This window comes from Sciurus carolinensis, chromosome 12 (assembly GCF_902686445.1).
Source record: "Sciurus carolinensis chromosome 12, mSciCar1.2, whole genome shotgun sequence".
Taxonomy (NCBI): domain Eukaryota; kingdom Metazoa; phylum Chordata; class Mammalia; order Rodentia; family Sciuridae; genus Sciurus; species Sciurus carolinensis.
This window is the reverse complement of record NC_062224.1, coordinates 80,011,760-80,037,644: the sequence shown is the minus strand read 5'-3', so window position 1 is coordinate 80,037,644 and position 25,885 is coordinate 80,011,760.

Below are 25,885 nucleotides of genomic sequence, written 5' to 3'. Positions count from 1 at the left end.
AAAAGTCTAACCTGTTTTGGGGTGATCAGGAGCTCAGGTGAGTTTAGTAGGAGAAGAAGGTATATGGATCTGCAGGAGCTGGCTTTGTAGGATCAGGTCATGGTGTGGAGGTTTTACTTGGAGTACAATTTCAGTAAGATATACTGATATGTACTGAAAACAATTAATTCTGGCTATGTGGAGACCAGAGTGTAAATGATATGACTACAAGCAGTGAGACCAAGTACGAGGCTCTTGCAGGATTTCAGGAAGTAATAGTGGTGACTTGGACATGGAGAAAGATGGATGGATTTATGGTTTTTTTTTTGTGGCATGGATTGAAACACTGAGCCACATCTCCAGCCCTTCTTTATTTTTTTTATTTTGAGACAGGATCTTGCTAACTTGATTAGGTCCTTGCTAAGTTGCTTAGGCTGGCCTTGAATTTGTGATCCTCCTGCCTTAGCCTCCCTAGTTGCTGGTATTACAGGCATGCACCACTGAGCCTGGCTAAGATATATTTTGAAAACAGAATTAAAAGGAATTTGGAAGGTGATGAGCTAGGCTTTGAAGAATGAACAGGAATTCACCAGGCAGATATTAAACATTCTAGGTTTAGAAAATCAACCCAAAGTGTAGTCATGTGCTTTGGAGGTGCAAAGTTGGCTGATGGTATTCTGAAAAATAAAAAAATAAAAAATTCTAATGTATGTATCTTTCATAGATGGTCAGTTCTCTTCATTTACAATGGAAACAATGCAAACATTCCTGAATTCTGAGCAAGGTTCTCCAAATCTGTCTAAGAGTCATCTTATGCCAGTTTAATTCCTTGGGAAAGCCTCTCTTTCTCCTTTTAGCACATCAGACATTGGTCCTGGATCTGCTCATGGATGCCCACTCTTAGAGAAGTGACTGCTTTGGTTCTGAGCAGTCTGTTTTCAGTCCCAAACTCCAGAGCTGCCCCAGAAACCATCCAATCCAAGCAGGAAAATAAATGTGAATATCACTAACTCAGCAACCTGGCAGCTGCAGACGATCCCATTATGTCAATCACCATTAGCAGTCCACTGTAACTGGCAGGCTGTCATCATCCTGAAGAATAATTGTTGGAATCTGTTGTATGTATTAATAGATCATTTATTCAGATTGATCTTTCATCCATTGATCTTCATGTGGCTAGGTAGCTATCATTTTTGTGATCTTTCTGGAGCTGATCTTTACTCTTAAACTCTCTCCTGGGATTTCTCAGCAAGTATAGCAACCCCCATGCAGGTTCCAAGTCTAAGAATCATAACTGTAGTCAATCTGGTCCCATTTTCAGAGAACCAGGATTCCTGCTTCTTGTCTTCCTACATTTTGCTTTTTAATATCATAAGCTCCAAATCTGCAAAGTACTCCCATCAGACCGTGGTCTGAATCCTCACTTGTATACCTTTAGCACATTGCCCCTTGGAAATCTGGACTTCTTTCTCATTCTCTTGACTTCTTTGGATCAACTCTCATTCTTGGACCAGAGAGAGAACTTGAGGTCACTCTAACCCTTTAAGTGGCTAATTCTTACCCATCTGTAATTATGTCCCTCTAAAATTTGCATGTTGAAGTCTTAATCCCCAATAACTCACAATGTGAATGTATTAGGATATAGGGCCTTGAAAGATGTAATTAAGGTAAGATGAGGTGTTATGACTGGGCCCTTATCCAATATGACAGGTGTCCTTCTAAAGAAAGGAGATTAGGGCACGGACAGGTATAGAAGGAAGACATTGGAGAAACACAGCCTTCTACAAGTTAAGCAGAAAGTCCTCAGAAAGAACCACCCTGTTAACACCTTGGACTTTTAGCCTCCTGCACAGAAGAAAATACACTTCTGTTGTTTAAATCACTCAGTCTATGGCACTTTGTTATCCTTCAGGACTCATCATAAATGTGCCTTTCCTAAGGAGATTCTTCTACCTCTGAGTTTAGCTGGGGTCATCTTAATATCTGCTCCCAAGACTCGTCTTTTCACTACCCTAAAATTCATTAATTACATTATAATTACTTATTAAACTGCTCTTTTATAAGAGTTTGTCAGCTCCACAGTGCCAGGGATTTCTGTTTCTTTCACTGCTTCCTTAGATATAAAAACAATGCTAACTGTGATAGCAGATAAACTCTAAATCTCACTAACTTTATAATAAAAGTGTGTCTTTCTTTCATATGAAAGTCTGATGGGGACAGGAGATTTAAGGACTGAGTCTCTGTCTGTAGCTATACCTTCTTCTGGTTCTCTGAAGGAATCTCAATGTATATGGCGGACGTGGGATGAGAAAGTGATCATTGATGGGAGGTTTCCAGTCTCTATGAGCCAGACCTGATAGTGGAGTGCCTCACTTGCTCACATTCCATTGGCCAGAACCCAAATTCAGTGGTCTCACCAGACCACAGGGGATGCTGGTAAATGTAGTCTGGCTGAGTGCAGAGAAAGCACAAAACAAAAAACAAACCAAACCAAAAAAATGGATATTGGTGAACACCATCAGTTTATGCTACAACAGCTACATCTTTAGCACCAATCATAGTACCTGATCCATAAAAGGTGATAATTAAATATCTTAATTAATGAACTCATTAACTAACCTCCAGAGGTCATACACTTAATCCTAGTTGGAACTAGAATGATTTGGAATTATAGTCTGACTTCTCTATTCAGAGGCCTTTCATTAAATGTTATCTCATTTGTGCACATTTGGAAGACATAATCTCCTTGTCTCAAAAAATTTCCTTGTAAGAAACAAACCCAATCAAGAAAGTTATTTAATTTCTAAAATCTGGACCAAAAGAAGCAGCTGAGTGTGTGGTTTTGCCCTTTTTCTATTGTAATTTGCTTCTATTAAACTCTAAGCTGCAGAGCAATGCATTCAGTTTCCTGTGTTTTCAAAATACAAACCCAGGGCCTGCACATCTTTAATTTTATTTCAGTCAGTATTTATTGAGCATTTATTATATGTTCTGCTTCACACCAACAAACCTATTAAATTGTCCCATGAAGTAGCAACAATGATTGTCTCATTTTTATACATTGAAATCCAGTGCTCAGAGAGCTTGAAAGAATTGCTGAGAGTCACAGGACTAGTAAGTAGTCAAAGTAGGAGGCAAAGCTAGGGATTTCAAAGCCTGTGCTCTTAACCATTAGTCCAAGTTGCCTCTCCTGTGCATATTCTTTAAATGAAATGGAAATTGGCCATGGGTATCAGAACTGAGTTGGCTGATCTTGTGAGATAAAAAGGGTGTCCTTCCTGGTCTTATTCTCGTTTTCAAAAGTGTATTATTTCTTCAATTCCTTCAGAGCAGGGAATGGCCCATCTTTTGCACCCCACAGAACACCTAGTACAGAACTTTTTGCATAGAAGATTCTCAGTAAATGTGTGTCCCTATTCCCTACCAGGACATACAGAAAGCAAGGAGTGACCATCTGGCCTGTACTGGTCAACCTTCCCCAAACACCCACCCACTCACTGTCCTCACCCCTGCTTAGCCACTCTGCTCAACTTTCTTCTTCATGCCACTTGAGTCTCCATCTGTAGCTCTACCTTCCTCTGGTTCTCTTTGGCAGTGAAGGGCTCTTGTTTCCATCTCTGAGACTGATGGTGGAGGTAGAGGGAAGCAACTGGAGGTTTCTGATAAAATTTCCATCCTGAGTGTAAGACAGAAAATAAGAAAAAATTCTCAGCAATTCAAGTCTTCTTAGGAAATAAGACAGATAGATCTTTTCCTCCAAGCCTCTTTCTCTTTTCTTCTGAGCTCGGTTGCATCTCAGACTCTCAGGATCTGGACATAACTGTGCTTGATTCCAGGGCCACTGTGATAGTTCCTGGGAAGCAGGGTTTGTCCTCCCAGTCCTTTTCAGCTCCACTCCTCAGGCTGCTTTGGAAGGAAGAAATCCATTCAGATGCAAGTACACTTCCCTTAGTTCCTTATTTATTTATTTATTATAGCCAGAAAATGACATTTTGCTCAAGATATTTTATCAATGGGCTCTCCTGGCTCATAATAACCTGAAAACAAGAATGAATAGACCAGTGTTTGGCATGCATTTGGCCTCAGTGGAGACTCTTCCTGTATGAGCCCTTGGCTGAATTATTCCTGCCTATTGCCTGCAATAAACATGGCTCCATGGCTCTGGCTAGCAAATGCCAGGTTCCATGGTCTCATCGAGGCACATTTCTCTCTCCTTCCTCAGGTGAGATATCACTTAATACTAAGTAATGGGGGCGGCCCTGGCAATGCCATAGAGCCATGTGTAGAAGAAGGAGAGTTTCCAGTTTCCCTGGTCCATGCCCAACATAGATGGAGGGGTGGCCCCCATCCTTCTCAGAAGACTTCCTGATTCTCTGTGAATTCAAGCTTTCCAGCTGGGCTTCGTCAACTAGCGGGAGCCCCATGGGAATGCAAATACCAAGGGGCCTGAAGAAAGGCATACTCCAGTCACCCCCAAGTTCATTTCCACTTCAGGCTGAGGGCTGAGGGGAAGCTCTGTCTCTTCCAATTTGGTTTGAATTGAGGCCATCCAGCCCCTGCGAGTTGCATTCCAGGCTTTTTTTCTTGCTGATGTCAGAAGGCTGACTGTGGACTCCAGGACAGCTGGAGGGCTGTCTTGCCTGCTAACACTGATTTTATGATATGCTAAACATAACATTCAATAGCTATTACTTCCACTGTCAGAGAAACAACTTGAGCCATCTATCTTCCTCCTCAGACTATATTACATTTCTCCCTACAAATGACAACGCATTATAATATCTTTTATTATAATATTACTTATTTATCGCCAAAGGTTTTCCAGCATTAATGCTGAGGGCTCTCATCCTTTATCTGCTTTTTGGTTTGTTTGTTATGAATGTCACATTTTATTTATCAAGATGGGCTCTGTTCAGAATTTGTGGAGACAGACTCTTCTGATTTACTTCCTGTGCAAACCTGGGCTTTTATCTCATTAGATTTCTCAGCACGTAATGAGGACGGGATGGACAAGATGTTCTTCTTTCTTGCTTTGTCAGAGGACTCCAAGGGGAAGGACTAAGCTGTAGGATTCTGGTGCTTGAGCCTTGGCAGAGAGCTCCTAGGGTCATCTGTGCCAGAGTCCTTTCTCTTTAGGAAGAGCCTTAACCAGAGCAGGAACTATGTAGAAGGAACTCGCATAATTGTTTTTGGTAACCTGTTCCAAAGTTTAGCAGCCTTCCTTTTTTAAGAAGCTACCCTGCCCCCAGATTAAAACTATTACCTCTAGCTCAGTCAAAAATGTGACATTCCCCTGAGACCTTATTTCTCTGTGAAGAATGCTGGAAAACCCAATGCAGGAAGTTTTTTAAATGGCATGCACACTTAGACACAGTTATTTGCTTTACGCAAAAAGCAAAAACTCAAAAATCCTGCTTCCTTGAAGAATGACTTCTTTAGTTCTCTCAAGTGACTGTGCATACATCATTAATGACCAGACGGAAAAGCTCCTCCCTCACCAGCTCCAGCTGGGGGTAGGTAGATGAGCAAGCAGAGAAGATAAAATTAAAGTGCCAGCCAGCAAACTTATGTTTACTGAAAATCTGACAGAGTTTCTGATATAGTCCTTGTGAAAAATAGAGGCGTCTTTACATTGATACATTGATATAAAAAAATCAATTCACATTCCACTTGGTTAGAAAGAAATGGAATCTCATTGTACTTGAGAGTGAACCTTAACCCTAAATTTCTCTAGAAAGTTCTCCAACACCTGAAATCAAGTAGAGGCTGAGCTCTGGGTCAAGTCTGACCCTGAACAAATGGGCAGTTTACTCCCTCTGAGGCTGATTTACATTTTTGTAGCAGACTATGAGAATATAACATTATTATTAAAGGGATGATATTGTCATGGTGGAAATTCAGACATCTTGGAGAACTGATAGGAGATACTTTGGACTAGGCCTGGAAGCAAAAAGGATTCTTAGGGAAGTACTTCACATTACTCCAGGTCAGAGACTCAAATCCTTCTGTCCATGATATTAGTAGAGTAATTCTTTCTATGCCACAACCCGAGGCACTCTCTTTGGCAATATGCCAACCCAAAGGCAAAGGCAAAAATATAGTATGTTGGCCATATAATATAGGATACTTAGCATCCACACAAAACAAGACTTCATGTACTTTCAGTTGCTTCTGCTGAAACAGGTGGTAATGAGACAAAAAGCTTGCTTCTGAGTGGGAGAATGTCTTGGAAGTTTTCCAGCTGCCATTTTTGAACCCAAGCCCACCCAACATCTTCAAAAGGGAGAAAATGATGCAGCTAAGGAATTCTGCATGATGATATAGGATTTCAAAGTAACACCCCACAGGCAGAGGTAGAGCAGAGCAGGAGTATCGGGGTGGCTTGGGTTAATTGAAACTTCTTGGGTATTGTTGGAATCTCATATTCCAGTATCAAAGATCTGTGCTCTCCATTGAGCCCTTGAGTTAGTAGCCAAGAACTGGGAATATTAACAGGCTCTGTGACTTATTCACAAGGTAGAAGAACTCTTCCTAAATCAGTGTAGGCCTGTGTCTGAAAATACAAAATATAAGATTGGAAAAGTAGAGAAATGAACATTGAAACAACATATTTTGTTATATGTCATATGTGATTCTCTGACCTATGTCCTATTCTTTAATGTTTTTTTCCCTCAAATAAAAACAAAGCTGATGAGTTGAAAACAAGGGTCTTATGTCTAGATGAATGGAGTTTCCTTGAATTTCTTCCTTTCTTACATTTTCTAATAGCCCAGTTTCTGTTCTTTCTCCTCATGATTATTGTAATAAGTTTGGTTGGTTTGGATAGAGCTGAACCTCCTTTATGATCAAGGAGGAAGGAGAACAGACATAGTCTTCTTTTTGTGTTTTTTCTTTGCGGCAGGGCAACATGAGTTGAACTCAGAGACACTCAATCACTGAGCCACATCCCCAGACCTTTTTTGTATTTTATTTAGAGACAGGGTCTCACTGAGTTGCTTAGTGCCTCACTGTTGCTGAGGCTGGCTTTGAACTTGTGATCCTCCTGCCTCAGCCTCCAAAGCTGCTGGACTTACAGGCATGTGCCACTGTGCTCAGCAGTCTTCTTATTCTTGATGGGTCTTGGTCATCTCCTGCAGTGACCATGGCCCCAGATAGGTAAACACTTTCTCCTTCATATTCTATTCTCTCATTGATAAACTAAGGTCTTGGAAAGACTGTGGTTCTAAAGATGCCTCATCATTTCAGTACATTGTTCAAGGCAAAAAAAAAAAAAACCAAAAATCACTAACTCTAGGCTGTGGTTCGTGAAATGGTGTGATAAGTTTATTTGTGTATTATTTTCTTTTGACTTATATGACGTAAGTTCTATGAAGATCTTGGTGAGATTTGTGAGGACAGAGGAAGTGAGCCCCTGAGTACCTACCTCTCAGCATCAGTGTGCTCTAGGTACAACCCACATGTGTCTGTTGGATTTCTTTGACCAGTTAAGTTGATTACCTTTGTTATTTATTTGAGGTACCACTTGCTGAATCTCTTTAAACCATCTTCCTCATGACTTCTAGGGAATGAAGTTGACAGGGTTCTGGGGACTTGATCACTAGTCAACTTTACCCTCTAAGTGACATCGTTCTCAGCAAACCTATTTCAGTAGCAAGGCCCAAAAAAGAAGATTCCAGATGGTATCTCTACCAACTGGTTCAATGAGCTCCATCTCTCATCCTTCTCCCTTTCCATCACTTGCTTTCCCTATGTAACTAATTAGGCTTGGGATTTATTGATACTCATCTCTCCCTCAGACTCTACAGATTTAGTTTATACATTTAATATGCATTTGCCTAAATTACTAGAGGGCGTCCAACCCAGCTTCCAGTCCTACATTCTTCAGTCTGTCCCTAATTTAGGCACTGCAACTGTTACATGAACATGACCGTTTTGGTTTCTTGGTTAAATTTCTCTTTTTTCATCTCAGGATAACATTGAAATCTTTTTGTGAACCAAAAAAAAAAAAAAAAAAAAAAAGTAAAAAGTAAGGCCTTTTATGGACTATTCTCTGCAATCTTGCCTCTTACTATCCTTCAATCCAAATCCCAAATTAGTGCAGCACCTGTCCCTCACCTAAGAGTCTTATTTTCCTCCCTTCTTCCTATAATATTCTATCTAAAATCACCTTCTCTTATTTGACTCGCTTCTATTTATCCTTTAGGTCCTTCATTGTGGCATCATTCATAGTTGACTTCCATGGATCAGATTTGAGCTAGGTGTTTGTTACTGGGGTGACCAGTAACCTTTGGCGTTGTTTCCAACATAGCGTTATCTTCCCGTGTTTGTATTTTCTGTTCATTTGCCTCTTTGCCCATATATGTTAACTCTTTCAGACAGGGGACTGTGTTTTAGTCATCATTTTAACTTTGGGACTTGATCAAGAGAGTAGGGGCTTAGCAAATATCAGATGAATAAATAAACACCTGACCTATGTAGATATAAGCTAAGCTCTTCAGTTCCTCTCTCTTTCCTATCTTCATTTTTATTTTATTTTAATGGTTTTTATTAGTGTATTATAACTATGCATACTATGCTGGGCATGGTGGCGCACGCCTGTAATCCTAGCAGCTTAGGGAGCTGAGGCAGGAGGATGGCAAGTGCAAAGCCAGCCTCAGCAATTTAGTGAGGCCCTGTCTCTAAGTAAAAAAATAAAAAGGGCTGAAGATGTGGCTCAGTGCTTAAGTGTCCCTGGGTTCAAGCCCCAGTACAAAAAAGCAAGATAAAACAAAAACAAAAACACCCCACCAAATGATTATACATACTAGTGGGCTTCACTGTGACATTTTCTTATGTATAAATAATTTGATCAACTTTATTCCTCAGTAACTCCCCTTTCCTACTCCTCCTTCCTTCCCTGAACCTCTTCTACTCTCTTTTGCTGGTCTGCCTTCTATTGTTAATTTTTAAGTTAGAGCATTATAATTACATATAAAAGTGGGATTCATTGTGGTATATTTGTACATGGACATAGCCTAATTTGGTCAGTTTCATTCCCTGGTTCTTCCCCAGGCCCTCTCTTCCTCCTTCATTCTTGATTCCCTTCCTTTTCACTATTAGTCTCCATTCTATTTTCATGAGATACCTTTTCTATTCCTTTTTCCTTCCCTCCGTAGCTTCCCGTATATGAAAGAAAATATCCAACCCTTGACATTCTGAGACTAGCTTATTTGACTTAGAATGATGATCTTCAGCTCTCTCCGCTTACCATCAGATGACATAATTCTATTTTTTTATGACTGAGAACTCCATTGTGCATATATACCACATTTTTAAAAATTCCCCTATGGATGAAGACTTAGACTGGTTCTGTAACTTGGCTCTTGTGAATTGCACTGCTATAAGCATTGATAGACCTTTTCTTTTTCTCTCCTCCAGTTTGGGAAGTATTTTTTCTCAGGGCTACTGTGGTTCTTCACAGTAGTTTTGCAGGAGGTTATTTTATTGAACTACAGCAACTAACTTTGGTCAGAGAACTAAAACTTTCCCCTGACCCCTCCCAGACTTTTCAACACATCTCACATATCATCATATATATGGCCAAGACAGCTGAGGTCTATTTTGCATTCCATTCCAGTTGAGTGGGGGTGGGGGTGGGGGAGCAAGGTGGTGATGGGGGATGGGGGGATGGAAATGAACCCAAAGTGCTGCACTCACCAGGCAGAGTCCAGTACTCTCCATTCAATTGCTTTTTTCTTTGGAGGCTGGGGAAATTTTCAGAGTCTCTGTCAATCATTACTATTCTCTATTAAATATTCCCCAGACACACAATAGGATTGCACTAACTTGCTTAAATAGAAGCAGAAGGGTCATCTCCAGACAGAAGTTTCTAGAGCTGAGGTGTGACTCACCACTCTCAGATAGATGATGCCTGTTCCATCAGCTTGGTCCCAGAGTGAGAACAATGATGAGCACAGCTGCCTGCCAACTGGCACTGTCTGGGTTCTAGACTGAGAGGCAGAGTTCCGCTGGAAAGCTGCTAAGATGTGCGGGTTATTGATCTCCAGGGCATAATGCCCTCTTCATTGACCAAGCCACAGTGACTAAAATGAAGCATCCTCTTTACTAAAATCATCCTGGTCAGAGCTACAGGGAGAGATTGCTCCTTATACATGCACATGCCCTGCGGCAGCTCAATCCCTCCCTTATCTGCCTTCTGTGGGTGGGAAACCATAATTCCTCAGTCTCATCTGACCTGCTGGGGCCCTTCTTTGCCAGTGAACGTCCCCTATTTGGACTATGTAGCATCCTTTCTTGCATCTGCTGAGTTCCTCTCCCTCTTCCCCACACCAACCTGGAAAGCAGGGTGTGCTTCCCACTGCATGGGGACTGTGCACCTGCGGTAGGAGGGAACATTGCCAGCACACAGAGAAGCAAGGACAAGAGCCATGGAGAGAGACACCTGCCAGTTTTGTGAGTAAATACTTCCCCTCTGGTTCTTAAATTAATCCAAGTTGTTTATCTGACAGTTGTAACAGAGAAAAATTTTCACTAATTCACCCAGCAATATTAAATCTTCCTTCTGAGTGATTCTGTTTCCCTCTGTTCCTTCCTTCCATGCTCTGGTGGCAAATATACAATGACCTCTATTTGGTCATGACCTTCCTGGGAAACAAGCATCCAACTCTTAGAGCCTCAGAGCTATGCCACCATTCACCCGCCTTAGCCAGAGGTCAGCTGCAGACCCACCTCCGCTTCCTGGAGACAGCTGGACCAGAAGTCAGTAAAAAGGCTTCTGAGCACATAAAATGCAGTTCACATCACTGATATTCAATCTTGTGAATATTACTCTGATGATCATTTATTCACAAAACCTCAGAGTTAATTTCCTTTCACTGTACAATTATTACACTTTCCCAATCTTCTTTTACCTTAGAACAGAAGTAGAAAATTAGGAGGAGTGAGGGACACAGTGTTTTTGGTCTTATTGTCAGGAAGCACCATTTGATAGGCGATTCAAAGAGGAATCTGAAAAATGGCAGGCAAAGTGCCTGGGGCCATAAAATGTCAGGAAAAGCAGTATTTCACACAAGCGGAGCCCTCCGTACGTCACTGCACATCACTGCCTTTACAGCCTCACACACAGGCAGACTTTACCAATGGTGACCCTAAGTCAATTTAGTGTTAAAGCACATTTGGGATTCCTGGTTTATTAAGGCAGGGAGCTGTTTCATTAACTAGGAAAATACTAAATATAATTAATTGTTTCAAATGCTTGACATTCAAAATGGCACATCCCAGTTTTTCTAGAAAGTTTACTTATGCAGAATGGCCCTTCCTCTGATGGTGCTAGGTTGATGAGGGGTTCTGAGTGTTTACCAGTATAAATAATGTGCAGTATGGATATATTTATTTTGTTTCTATTCATACTCTTTAGTATGAGATAACATTTGTGAAAGCATTTTGTAAACAGTAAGACACAATACAAATATACTTTATCATCATGCTCCCTGGAAGTCCTGTATGACATTGACACCCATTGGCTCCTTCCTCCCTAGGAGTCCCTAGATGAGCCATTCTCAAAGTTTAGTGTGCATAAACTCCTCTGAGAAACTTGTTAAAAGTGCAGATTCCTAGGTTCTATTTGCAAATACTCTAATACTGCTGGGATGGAATTCAGAATCTACATTTTAAGTAAGGACTCCCCCTTTCCCCAGTGACTCTAACGGGTTGAAAATATACATATATATATATATGTGTGTGTGTGTGTGTGTGTGTGTGTGTGTGTGTGTACATATAAAATATATGCAAATGTATATATAAAAATGTGTGTTTATATGTGTATACACATACACACACACACACACACACACACATATATATATATATATGTATATATATACACCTGAGAAGAAATCTTCCCTCGTGTACCGTGACTAGAGTTAGAACCCAGACTTGAATCATTGAACAGAGGCAGGAAGTCATAAAGTCATAAAATAAAATAGGATCTGGTTGAGGTGACCGAAATAAGTTGGAGAAAAAAAAATATAAAGACTTCCTGAGTCAAGTTTTAGATGGTGGTATAATTAGAATTATGATCCATTATTTATGTGGCAGATGATGTTCATGAAGTGCTTGATGACTCTGTGTTAATAGGCAGTGGTTGAGCTGAAGGGGAATGTGACATTGGTCAATCTTCTCTCTCCTCTCTCCCTCCCACTGCGTCTGTTCCACCATTGAGCCTCAGTCAGTTCTAATGACTCTTTTGGTTGGGCAACTTGTAGGAATATGTGACAGAAAAGTCAAGTGCACAGGAAAAGCCTTTGATTTAGAAACTGGTGACCATCTTCCTATATTGTGAGTGTTGATAATGCTCATGGGTGTGGCTGCCATTCCCTGACCTGTCTCTGTGTGTTAGATATGATCTCATTAAGTTCTCATAATAACCTTGCAACTAGATGGTGTCTCTTTAAAGATGATGACACTAAGGTTCAAAGAAGGAAAATGACCAGCCCATGGCATGGTCGTCAGTAAATAGTGGATAGATGATGAGTCCAACATGCCACTTGCTACTTGTAGAGCTTGCCAGGTCTCACTAGCTCTTCAAGTATTTGACCCTCATTGTGGTCCTCAGGACCTTACCCTCTCTCGCCATATTTCTGTAGCCTTCTGTGATTTCATCCAATGTCAAGCCTGGACTGTTCACTAGACAGGCACTTTTGGCAGAGCAGGTTTCCAAGAACAGAAAGCACTTGGGACATGTTGTTCTAGTTGTATTGATGAACCACCTCGACTTCACTATTGCCTTTACTGTGTTTTTTTCTTCCTTCACCTGAATCTAGCCTTTTAAAAAGTCAAGACCTATCACGCGAGGTTGGCATGTCCTAGCAGAAATGGGGAAACACAAAGTTAAGCATAGTCTGTCAAAACAAGGGGCAATTGAGCTTGAAAAATCCTTGCTCTTCAGGGGCAGTGATATCCTGGTTTAGTGTAATGAAAGTCCTCGTGCCCAGTGTCCTCCAACAATCTGACTTTAATGGGGTTACTATAGCTGGGGTAAAGCATTTTATATGGAACCAGGTTTACATTATCCTACTCTTTAGAGATCTTGCTTGCAATGCTGTTCAAATCCTTTAATCCATAAATAGGATTCCAGACAGCACTGGGCTGCCTTCCAAAACTGTAATCTTCCAGTATATGAATTATTACCAAAAGATTAGGGTGTTTCTAGTAATAACATTTCAAATAAATCAGCTTTCATGGAGGAACAACAAACTAATATTGGAAATAACAATATAAAGACATTTATATAGCCACTTGCTAGAATAACTTCCCTAACCAGGGGCTTCTTTTCTCATTTACATTCATTCTGTTTGAAAAGTCTTTTTTCATTTATCATCAGCTGCTGGCTTTACCCTTAAAGCATACCATGTGTTCCCAAGTCTTGTTACTCTTGAGGTCTAGGAAATCACAGGCCCATTTCCCCAGGGATGGTCAGAGATGATGACTATTGTCCCCAGAAGATCTCTTTGGCCTTTTACTTTGGCTCTGGGGAAGTGTATAGGAGGAAGTTATTAAGTACATTGCAGGTTGGAAAATACTCTTTTGGCCTTCATATCAAAGCTCGTGACTGAGATCATAGAGTGGAAGTGAGAGTTCCTGTCATGGCTCTAGAGACTCAACTCTTTTGGTGGCACAAGGATGTCTGCCAACAGTAGAGATTTACTTCACTTGTGTGCACTGTGGAGAGGACCCCAAGGCTGCACGATCCAAGGTCAGAGCACATCCTTATACCTGATGGACTTGGCCTCGTCGCCCACCATAGTGGGAATGTTTTTTACCCCTTTGTTCCTCCATTTTGTCATCTACAATATGAGGACATTTACTACCCAAGGAATTACTGAGATTCAGTGAGGTGTCAGTAGAAAGATCAGCACTCTAAAATAAGAGTACTTTCTCTCGTTTCTGCTGGTTTTTTTTTTTTTGTTGTTGTTGTATCGGGGATTGAACTCAGGGGCATTTGGCCACTAAGCCACATTCCCAACCCTCTTTGGTATTATATTTAGAGACAGAGTCTCACTGAGTTGCTTAGCACCTCTCTTTTGCTGAGGCTGACTTTGAACTTGTGATCCTTCGCTTCAGCCTCCTGAGCCTCTGGGATTACGGGCATGCACCACTGCGCCCGGCTTCTGCTATTCTTTTAAGTTACTTGAGTTTGGTGTGAAGTGGTTGATGGGAATTAAGGGGGTCCCCTCTCAGCCACAGACTGTCTCTGTGAGAAACACCTCCAGGTCAGAAGCAGACACCCCTCTCTGTGGCTAACCAGCTATGACCTTGGGTGAGCCGTCACACTTCTGGCATTCCACCTTCTAACAGAAGCCACGGAACTGGCTTACCCTATCTTGTAGGGTAAGATGGCAGTAAAGCCAATACACTTATATGAGATTAGATTTTTAAGGAGAAATTCCATAGTTATAAAACTTTAATGTTAGAAAGGGTCACCTATGAAGGGAGGGAATTAACATTTATTAAAAATATTCACCATGTTCTCAGTGCTATATATGCTTTGCCGTACTTAATCCTAGCAACCCTGTTAGGACCCAATTCACAGAAGTGGCAATTGAGGCTCAGAGTCACTTTTCGTTTACATTACCAGTCACACAGCTAAAGTGTGCTAGAGAAGAGCTCAGACCCATGTCTATAGGACTCCAGAGCTCACTGTCCTCCTATTGCACTGAGTTTGACCATTCGTAATTCTCATTTTTTTTTTTTTTTTTTTTTTTTTTTGCAGTGCTGGGGATCGAGCCCAGGGCCTTGTGCTTACAAGGTAAGCACTTTACCAACTGAGCTATATCCCCAGCCCCGTAATTCTCATTTTTGAGACGACCAACAGAACTGGGACTTAGGAGATGTTATTCATCCATAGACTTAGCTGGTTAGTGAAAATTCCAGAATGATTTTTGGATTGTCTTTCCTGGTTGCTATTCTGAGTGCACCTCCCCCAAACTGATATCAATTGCCCAACCTAATTCTCTGTCTTACATTATTATTTCAAAGATGTTTTCTTTTCATTTCTGATGGATTTTCAACAGTCTCCTAACATTTTAGTTCCAAGGGACTCCTCTTTTATAAAAAGGTTGGAATAGTTGATTTCTTTGGTTCCTTCTTGCTCAAAAATTCTATTATTCTTCTGACCCTCCATTCCCCATAGTAGTTAATGATCTGTAAAGAAACACTTACATGTACAGGTTTACTACCTCTTCACTCTGCAAGTGAGATAGAAGCTGGCTATTATTTTTCTTCCTCAAAAGGGAGATCCGAGACCCATGCTGCTCTAGCAACTAACTCAAGGACATAGCTGATCAGTGACTGAGCTGGGCCTGGAATGCTTGAGGGACTTTGTATTTTTATTCACCTTCTGATCTTGACCTTTAGTTGAGGACCTGGGACGTAGCCTGTGCTCATTTATGGTGGGTTGAATGTATGCATGCATGAATGAACTCTGAGTGGTCTGGAACCCAGGCTTCTCAACTCCCTGTGAAGGCTTCCTTTAGTAGCTTTTGTTCCCAAAACTTTTTGTAAAGCAGAGAATTTGCCTTCCGCTAAGTGCCTCATATGGTGGCCTTTCTTGAAGCAAAGTAGGCCCGCAGAGTACATTTCAAAAGGCGGAAACTTTCCTATCACTGCGGCTATGGGCCTAAATTCAGACCTGGGAGGATGATTGAGTAAATCTGCACACATCACTCCAGTCTCTTCCGACTCTTCCAGTGTAAGCCAGCATTAGTATATTATTAATGGGATGGGAGAGGGGATGCCCAGAGAAGAGGTGTTTGTGAAATGTTTCCTCAGATTAAAGAAGCTTTGAAATGGAAAGCATTAGCCCTCTGATTAACTGTGCCCTGCACTTTACATTTTGGACTTTTAAGTGAAAACGAAAATAAAAGAGGAAAACACCACTGTGTTTTTGGAAGCTGGTGTCTTTTTTTTTTTTTTTTTTTACCTCTTTCCAGTCCTCTGCTTAGCTGCCCCGGAAGGCAGGTGTTGATGAATGGCATATACTACAAAGAGGAGCCAGCGGGCATGCGTATGCCCGGTGCTGTTCCTGTCAGGGCGACTCAAAGGGAAGCTGCACCACATGAAGAGTTCCCCTTTTTCTTCCTAAACAAATGTTATTTCTACTGAAGTATTGACAGTTTGGTTTAATGACGGGGGTGAAGAGAAAGAAAATACCCATTTTTCTCCTCCATGGAGAAGGGAGGTTGGACAGCTCCGGTAGGCCGACAGCCTGGATGCGGTGGTCCTTGGGGTTCTTTGCTCCATTTCTCTGTCTGCCTCAGTCTCCTTATCTGTCAAAACCAAGATGAAGTTTTCCCAGCTATCTCAGGGCTTGCAGAAGAACTGCTTTTACAAATTAATCTGATGATAAAAGTATGGGAAAGGGGAAGAAGGGGTCTGAGAGGAACTGTGCATACCAGTGGCAGCTTTGTTCATTAGGTCCCTGCCAGTAGGAGAGGTGGGACAGGGGCTGTCAGATGAGAAGGGTTGAGAAATAATTCTCCTTGGGAAGATTTGGAATATGCCAGGTGCCACTTCCCATGTCCCTAATCATATGCAAAAACACTTTGTTTTAGTTGATATTTAAAATCACGAAGGCCGGGGAATGGACTGCTTGATCTCTAGACCTTTTTCAGATCATGATTTCACACACAGATTCTTGCAAACAGGTCTTTGCTTTGGGAATTGAAGACAATGCATCTTGCAGAAGAGGACTGCAGCCCTCTCCCTGTTGGCAGGGAGGATGGGTCTACTCACCAGCTGCAGGCCCATTACTCAGGGGCCAGCCTGCTTTTCTGAAGCAACTATTGACCCCTTCCCCATTCATCTGTCAGCTCATTTCCCATCATGCTACTGACTTGTAGTCAGAAAAGGGCCTGTGTCCTGCTGGGCAAAACGAGGGGTTTGTAGATCCTCTCTCTACCTCTGTTCTACCAATATTATAGAGGGATCTTAGTTGGCTCCTTGAAAACTAGGAGAAGTAAAGATGAGTAAGTTAACACCTCTCGTCTTAGTGTCTAGACACACTTAGGTTTTGGCTAACAGACCATATAAAGCCCATATATGTCAGCCCAAGAGCCAAATAAATGAAACACATCCATCTAGGATCAATTTATTTATGTTTTATTAGTGTAGTATAATTATACATAATAGTGGGGTTTATTGTGACATATTCGTACATGCATAAAACATAATTTACTGTATTTCATTCCCTAGTACTTCCCCTTTTAGTCCCCTCTTGTCTTCCCCTGATCTCATCCTTTTTCTATGCTACTGGTCTCCCTTCTATTTATATGTATTTTTAAATTGGTACATTATAATTACACATAAAAGCGGAATTTGTCGTGTTATATATCTACATGCATTTACTCATAGAAATTAGGCAAACTTCCAAAGATATTAAACAATGTTACCTGGGGAAAGTCCAGATATTTAGGTCCCTGGCTCAGTCCTGGAGCTAAGCAATTAGAATATTAGAATCCAACGTATCACAAGGCTAGTGAAGGACAGTAAATCCCTTGACCAGAGGTTGAGGTTCACCGATTTTCCATATCATCTTGAAAACAGATCTCTTCATAGACATGTAGTATTTTATGGTACATAAAATAGTGATAACGTTAAATCTGGGAAAGCTTGAACTTCTCTAGGTACTTCTCTCACAAGTGTAAAAGGTCTTCAAAGTTTGCTTTTGGATTCCAATTTATATTAAAAATAGATTAGGAAGAGATAAAGTAAAAGGAAAATTCTTTTATTCTGTATCAACTGAAATTTCAGTGATTATTAAAAAGCATTGCTAAATAATAAAAAATGATATCTGGCATCCCTAACAACAGTCACTCTTTCTCTTTTCTCCAGGGGTACCTTCGTGTAGGTCTCATCTGGAAGGTCCCAGATGGGGCAGTTTGATTCCAACATTACTATAGCACCTCTCTGGCTGATGGTGGTGACAGAAGAAAATGGAAATCCTACCTTGGGAAAGATGAAAAGGTGAAAAGTTCATGACATATTTGAATATGAAACAATGAAAATCATATATCCATTAGAGGGAAGAGAAGAGGGAATGTCTAATGCTAATGGGACTCATTTTCCTATTTTCCCTTGAGAGGCAGCTTCATCCCCGACATTGGGATATTATGGATCTCTTGCATTTCCCTGCTGTCTTATGAATTTTCTGGCATGTGACCTCTCTTTTCTCCTTTGTTTTATTCCTTGGCATTCCTTTTATCCTACCTCGTGCTTCTGGATAATCAGCCTCATGATGCCAGCTGACTCGCTCCCCTTAAGCATAATTAAGTTTTCACACTCACTTGAAACTTGGGCCCCTTTGGAGCTGGCCAAGCCTGGTAATTAAAATGTCCCCTTCATCTTTAATTGCTTCATTTAACATCTAGTGCAATGGTTTAGGTGCACTCATACCCTCTGTAACGATCTGGTGTGCCCTGGATAACTAACAGGCAGCTCCTCTTGCCCATAACTCAGGAAGACTAGTATGTCTAGGGACTGGGCATCTTCAAAGCTCAGTCTTTCTTTGACCCAGTAAACTTTTCTTGCTTTCTTTGGGAAAGTAATTTGAATTTTCTCAGTCTTCCTAGCTATCAAATAGAGTCAGTTCCTACCCAATCCCTACACCCAGAAGGGCTACCACATCTCCCAGCAAATCTTATTATCACAGGGACCACACATTCTTACCCGAGTCGGGTACAGGGAAGTGGGGGGAGAAGCTCTGTTCTGAGTAGGGCAAAGTCAAAAGTTGAGTGTCAATCTTACCACTCCTTTATGGGGACACTGGACTAGCTCCTTACAGAGCTTCCTGCCATCTCATGTTCCTCCTTTGTGAATGGTGTAGTGATACATACCCACACTACAAGGAATACATGACACAAGGATAGGAAGCTTGGTAATGGCTTAAATGCATGAAGGAAAAATTAAGATTGTGACTAGAAGGGGCAGGCTTTCATTTGTTTTCTGAAAACATGACTGTGGGACAGACATGGTGACAGAATATCCCTAGACATAAGTTGTGTATGGCAGGAGTGGATGATGATCATCTGAGGGAGATATGCTGCTTGGAGAAATTTCAAGGTCATGATTCTTTGCTTCCTATTCTCTATGTTGTTCTTCCCAAAGAAAGCATGGTCGAATAGCAGTGGACAGTCCCTTCCTGACAGAGGGACACCATGCCACCACAGGAGCCCTGCTGAAGAAGGGTGAGGGACAGGATCCCTTGTTCATAATTTGATCAATTTGGTCAATGTGAAATAGCATTATGTATTCTGAGACAATTGCATATAAATCCCTTAGGGAAAGTCTAGTTAAGTGACCTTGAGTGTCCCTTGGTAGCAGAGAAAGATGTTGGTGACACTCAGACTGATCTATACTGAAAGAGATGGAAAAAAAATCAAAATATGGTCAGGTCCTTCTGAATTTTTAAAAAAATTTCATTAATTTTAACTGAAAAATAATAATTCTATATTTGTAGGCTACAATGTGATATTTTGATATATATATCTATTGTACATCCAATTAGGCCAGAATATCTATCCATAGCATCGAATACTTATCATTTCTTTGTGGTCAGAACATTTGTTGAGTGCCCACTGTGTACCAGATATTACGTTTGGTGTCACATAGCTCAGAGAGAAAGTCAATTGTAAAACTGTCAGTCGGACTACGTAGGCTGCAAAGAAAAAGGAGATGCACACTCCAGAAAACTTAAGAAAATCAAAGAATGTGTTCTCCCAGGTATTGCAAGTTTATTTTAGAATTCCTCCAAATTTCTGTTCTATTCTTTTTTCTGCCAACCAATTTTTTTCTGCCTACTCAATTTCCACATGATCCCAAAAGCCTCCCATGGTATCTAAAATTATAAGGCTTCCAGTTCCAACACCCTCCCTTAGAATTGGCAAATATCTCTATGTATCTTAGTTTACATCCTTGGAGAGAATCTGACTGACCAGCTTGTTTGTCAGACACTAGCCACAGGATGCTCACAGTCTCCGTGTTCATGGCTTTTGTGCCATGTGTCTACCATGGTTCAGTCAGCTGTGGCCAGGGGAGTGGGCACGGAGGTCTTGCGAACTATCTAGTATTTTCTGCTCCTTTTTTTCTCTTCTCATTTGTATAGACCCCAAAATGTCCCTGCCTAATAAAGCAGCTATTTTTAAGGCTTAGTGAAGTATGTAGACTCAGGAGTCAAGACTGACTGAATTTGGATCTTGGTGCCACCATTTCAGTTTTATTCTGTCCTTAAGGAAGTTATCTAGAACTTTCTATTCATTAGGATGCTCATTTATAAAATGGGGATAATGCCACCAATCACCTCATGGAATTGTTTTGGCAAATACACAGAAAACACTTGGAATGGATCAGAAGGTGAGCACTTAAAGTATGGTAACTTTTATTATTCATATTGTCACGTATGCAGGAACATATCTAGTCTCTTCCCATTACGAGAAAATATGACATCACTTGCTTTTGCATCCAGAATTGATGTCAAAAAGTCCACTTCAAAAGTTCATTTTCAGTCTCTGGGTGGTGTCCATTTCTCACTTGGTTTCATTCCAATAGACTTAAATGGTATGCTTAGTCACTATGAAATAGCAAACAAAACCCAGAAAATTATGTTAATAAAGAAATAAAATATAAACTAAAATTGTAATACTGATTCCTACTAAAAAAAAAAGAAAGAAGATAAACATTATAGAACATGTACCATAACTCACAGGACAACCCCTCAGCCCCTCAGTCTTGCAATATGACACATCCTTTCAGCTTCTAAGTACTGCCATTTATTGGAGATGAAATGTTGCAAGAGGCCTGAGCAATGCAAGCCTCTTTCTCAGACCCATGTGATTTGTGCCTGCAAAGGCCAACATCTGTTAGAACAGGCCTGAACCTTTTAAAAACAGCCTGGCACCTTAAACATAAAACAGCTACTTGCCCATGGACAAGTTCAAAAAGCCAGACTGTCCTACAAAGGTCGAATCCCATGTGGTCTGTAGGAACCTGATGCCCGTACCCCCAGGACAGTGTCAGCCTCTCCCTGTACTACTTTCAAGTCCCAGTGCCAGTCTTTGTGCCTGTCTCGTGGTTTCTCAATCAATGCGCTAATTGTTGGGGTTTGGGACTGATAATTGTTTTCACTCTCTAAGTCCCCAAGGAGTTCTGAATCAATGGAGAAGTAGACAGAAGAATAAAACAGGTAGAAATATCAGCTTTTATTGGCAACACTGGAATTTAGAATGTGTGGTCAGTGTTTGTGGTCAGACTTGCTTAAGATCACTTTCTCTTGCCTGCTAATCCCTAATAATGGGACCTCCAGGTCCACTGTGATGGCCACCTGAGGCCCTAGCCCTCATCTGGAATCAGGAGAAGAATGTGAGCATCCGCTCAGACAGATGGTTTCAAAAGGTCCTGAGCCAAGCATGCCCTGCTTCTTCGCCTCCAGTGTCACCCATCAGTTGGTCCATTGCATTTACTTTGGAAAGAATCAGTTAAAGATACGGAAAGAAGAACAGAAGCAATTTTCAGAACTTCAGAAATAACTAAACTTCCTATTTTTCTGGACAAAATAGAAACTTAAAGATAAGAAGAGAATGGTTTGTTCGTTTTCTTTGCAATGAAATGAGGGCCTTGTTCAGGTGGGACTGCTTGAGGATGTTCCTTGTCTTTGCTTTGGTACTGAATGGAGGTGGTCTAGACCTCTACCTGAGGCAGGGGATGTAAGCAAATGTCTGGGGCAGAATCAAGGTTGGGGAAAGGAAAGATAGCTCCAAAGCATTCTTGGGTCTTCCTAAGTCCCAGGAGTAACTGACAAAGAAAAATGAGAATATAATCTCTTAGTTACTCCTGGTTTCCAGGGTTCAATCATAGGCAGTAGTTGGGAATAAGTGTACCCACCTGGGTTTGACCCAATACTCAACTGATGAAGTAGCTTTTATTAGGACCTGCTCTATGCTTAAAGAACCCTCCTGCTTAGACCTTGAGAAACTTAGGGCCCAATGGTGATGGCTCCCACAGTGCTCCTGCCCCAACCCGCCCACTCCACGTGCAGTGCTAAGAAACAGGGTACAGTTTAATGCAGTAGGAACTCAGAGAGGAGGCAGGCTGGTTTTGCCAGAGCCACGAGGGAAGGTTCAAGGGCAGTGACAGCGTTGCAGCACAACCCTGAATGCCTGACAGAATTTAAGTAATTTGGAAGAAGGGAATGAGCACTGTAGGCTCAGTGGGGACAATTTAGAGAGAAAGAGAAAAATACACGGATAGTGGAGGAGATAATGAAAAAACCACAAGTGTGCTTGTGTGTTTTGTGAAAAGTAAGAGATGTGTAAACACACCAGAAAAGAAACATTCACATTTTTTTTCCCCATTTCTATAAAATGAAGGCTGTTTCTCATCTCTCCCCTCTGACCTTCCTGGGCGTCCATGGTGCTGGTAATCTAATTTCCATATTGAGGGAGAACATGAACTTCACAGGTGCTTTTCTTTATACACAAACACACACTCCACACCCATTCCCAACCACAGGAAATGCTGTATTAATTTGATTCAGGAGCACATTTCATGTTTGCATCTTTCCAACACAAACACACACACACACACACACACACACACACACACACACACTGCTGGCTCTTCTTTCTCCCTTTGATGTTTCAGGCTCATAGAACTGAAGGGAAAGTAGACCCTCTGAGGACTCAGGCCCATGTCCATTCCTCTGCCTTCCTTCCCTACTCCAGGTAAAACTTTGAGTCCCTTCCTTAGGGTGAGAAACACACCACCTTGTCTTTCCCCGGGGAAGCACATCCACAGAGAGACACAGCACCCCTTCACTCCACCTCCTCCTGACACACTCCTGTAACTGATTTTTGGAGGCAGCTATCAGTCTTACAGTGTCTCTAACTCTGGGCTCTGCATGAGAGAGGGACATTGACTAAGGAGAAACTGGACTTTGTGGTAGTGACCATAAATGAAAAGGCATTTTAGAGATAGGAGACACTGGGGTAGGATAAAGTGGCTAAGGAGAGCTAAATAGGGAAATGGGATCTGAACTGCAGGTTTTTAGGCTGAGGAGAATTTTGATTAGCTGTTAAATGGGAGACTGAAATGTAAGATGGAGACTTTGATAGTGCTGGGACCATTGATGGTATAATATGGGAAGAGGTCATCAGAGGGTAGGAATGGATTTCCCTACAAAGTTCCTGTCTCAGATACCTGAGTTTTAAGGGTATGTGAAAGAGGTTTCTTTCTCCAGTTTCCCATTCCCTGTTGGCCTGGTCATATCTCTAATACTGAAACATAAAAAGATTTCTTTCAGCAAAGAAAACTCTTTACTAATTCTAGTCCTTTCTGAAAGGGCTGCTGGTGAGTAGCCAGTGCCCCGCAACTCCCATGCCCCTCTCTTCTCACCTCCCCAGGGCTTTCTTGTTTTGTTTTGCTTTTTTCCCCTTTTCTCCAGGTTGATGGAGTCCCTTGATGTAGCAGAAAGAGAACTGCCGAAGAGTTGTGTGCTGTATATTTTCATCAACGTCTGGGCAGGAGAAAGTGAGAGCCCAAATTAATTCCAAGGAACACCGTCAGGAAGGGGCGTGGTTGGTATGGTTTTAGGAGAGGATGGTGTTAAATCAAGCACGTAATTTCTGAAGTGTCACCCATCAAAATCAGCTCCACACAAGGCTTTGGTAAAAATTTAAAAGCACATTTTAATGATGAAATGACCATCTTTGAGATTATTTTGCAAGTAATTGAGTAAAATTCCCTAGTGAAAAATGTTTGGCATCAAGTTCTTGAAAATGCTTCCTCCTCTTTGTTCCTAATGGACAGAAGCACAAACAGTCTCTAATCACATGAAACACAACTCTCCTTTCCAGCCTGTAATTATGGTGGGGACCCAGAGAGATGCTAGTTAAGGACTCTGTCAACTTGTCTATTAAAAGAGCTAGAGTTATGTGGGGGTTGTATGTGTTTTCCTTCTTTCATTTTTCTTTCTTTGCTCTGAAAGGGTTCAGATCACAATCATTTCAAGTGAGGCTGAAACTTTAACATAGATTGTCAGCAGGGGAGTAAATTATCAGCAACCAACTTTACAACACTTAACAAAATAAATGCTGCTTTGATTTGGAAGGGGACTAAATTGTCCCTCTGCCCCTTACTGTGTTCCAGGTTCCTCTTGATTGGGAGACTGGGTTCATGCTTGCTTTAGAGTTGCCAGGGAAAACAAGAGAGCTTGGTCTCTTGCTTCAAGGTGTCAGGGAAACAGACTCCAAGGTTTTGTGCATTGTCTATGGAGTTAATTTGCACCCTCCCACCATTTTTCTCTGTGTTCCCCTTTTTGTCATTGGCTCCCAACAGTCCTCAACATGGGGGAAATGCCAGGTTTTCAACTGCAGTGTTCCTCAATTAAAGAAAAAAGGGAATCTGAATGCCAAGGATTATTATTCAAAAGCATTTCTCCTTCTGTTCTTTTCAATTAGAATTGTTTCAGTTATAGACCCAAATGGGGAACTTACACATTTTAAGAAGAAATAATTGGAGGAGGAACAGGGCTGGAAAGGGTGATCTGTGGTCACTTGGGGTTTAAGTGGTACCTGGTCATGAAGGCAAAGCCCCAAGATGAAGGCGAGACTCCAAGTTTCTTATGATGAGTAAAAGAATTAGATAACTAGAATAGGTGCAAAAAGTCAGGTGGGGTCTGTTGGATTATGTGACTAGTCGACCCTTCTGTGGTATCTCAGTAGTCACCCCCTGTCTACTGAGTGACTGTAACTTCACATCCTGGAGGGCATTCAGGATGATGGACGGCATGGCCCTGACGCAGTTGTCCAGCCTCGGTTCCCATGGCTGCCCTAGTAACCCCCAGCACCAACTCAACTAATGCCCTCCTTGGAGCCAACTTTCCCTCCCTCCACGCCTTCCTTCATGTTGCTCTTCTGGCCTCTAAAACTCCTTTCTCACTGCACCTCAGAGAACTCTGTTGAATTCTAACCTAGTTGTTACCAACTGTTATCTTAGTATTTACCAAATACTCTCTCTCAGGTATCTTTTCTAAATTCAACCAGCTCGAACCCCCTCTCCCTCTCTGAAAGACCTGGTATTTTGTTCTTCCGCCACTGACAGTAGGTACTTTTGCATATTTTTCTTACTTCCTTTTTAGGATTTTGACTACTGTTTGCATAATCATCAGTGATTAATGCCCAGGACTTCATCTGATACTCTCATGTGATAGGTCACTTCTTTTTTCTCTCTCTCTCTTTCTTTCTTTCTTTCTTTCTTTCTTTCTTTCTTTCTTTCTTTCTTTCTTTCTTTCTTTTCTTTCTTTCTTTCCATTTGAAGAGCATTCACACTGTCTTTTGCTCCAAATGGGGTTTCTGTTGTAATGGAGGATCAGTTAGAATTGAACATCCCTGAAGAGAAGGTAGGAGGTGTTAGTCAACTTTCTATTGATGTGAACAAAATACCCAAGATAAATAACTTATCAGTAGGAAAGAATTATTTTTGGTTCACAGTTTCAGTGGGTTCAGACCATGGTCTCTGGCCCTGTGGTTTTTGATCTTTGGTGAGGCAGAAGATTATGGTGGGATGTGTGTGGTGAAACAGAGCTACTCACCTCATGGAGGCCAAGAAATAAAGAGCAAAAAGAAGGGAATAGGGTCTCAGCATCTCCTTCAAGTGCATACCCTCCTCAGTGACCTAACTTCTATCCACCTAGGCCCTAACACCTCCCAGTAGGACTGGTGACCAAGCCTTTGAGACATGGCTGTTGGAGGACATTGAGGATCCAACTATAACATGGAGCAGTTGGCTTCTTTCTTTTGGGCAGTTTTAGGGCCTGGATAATTTTCTTCCAGAAAAAAAAATCTCCTTATCCCTTTGC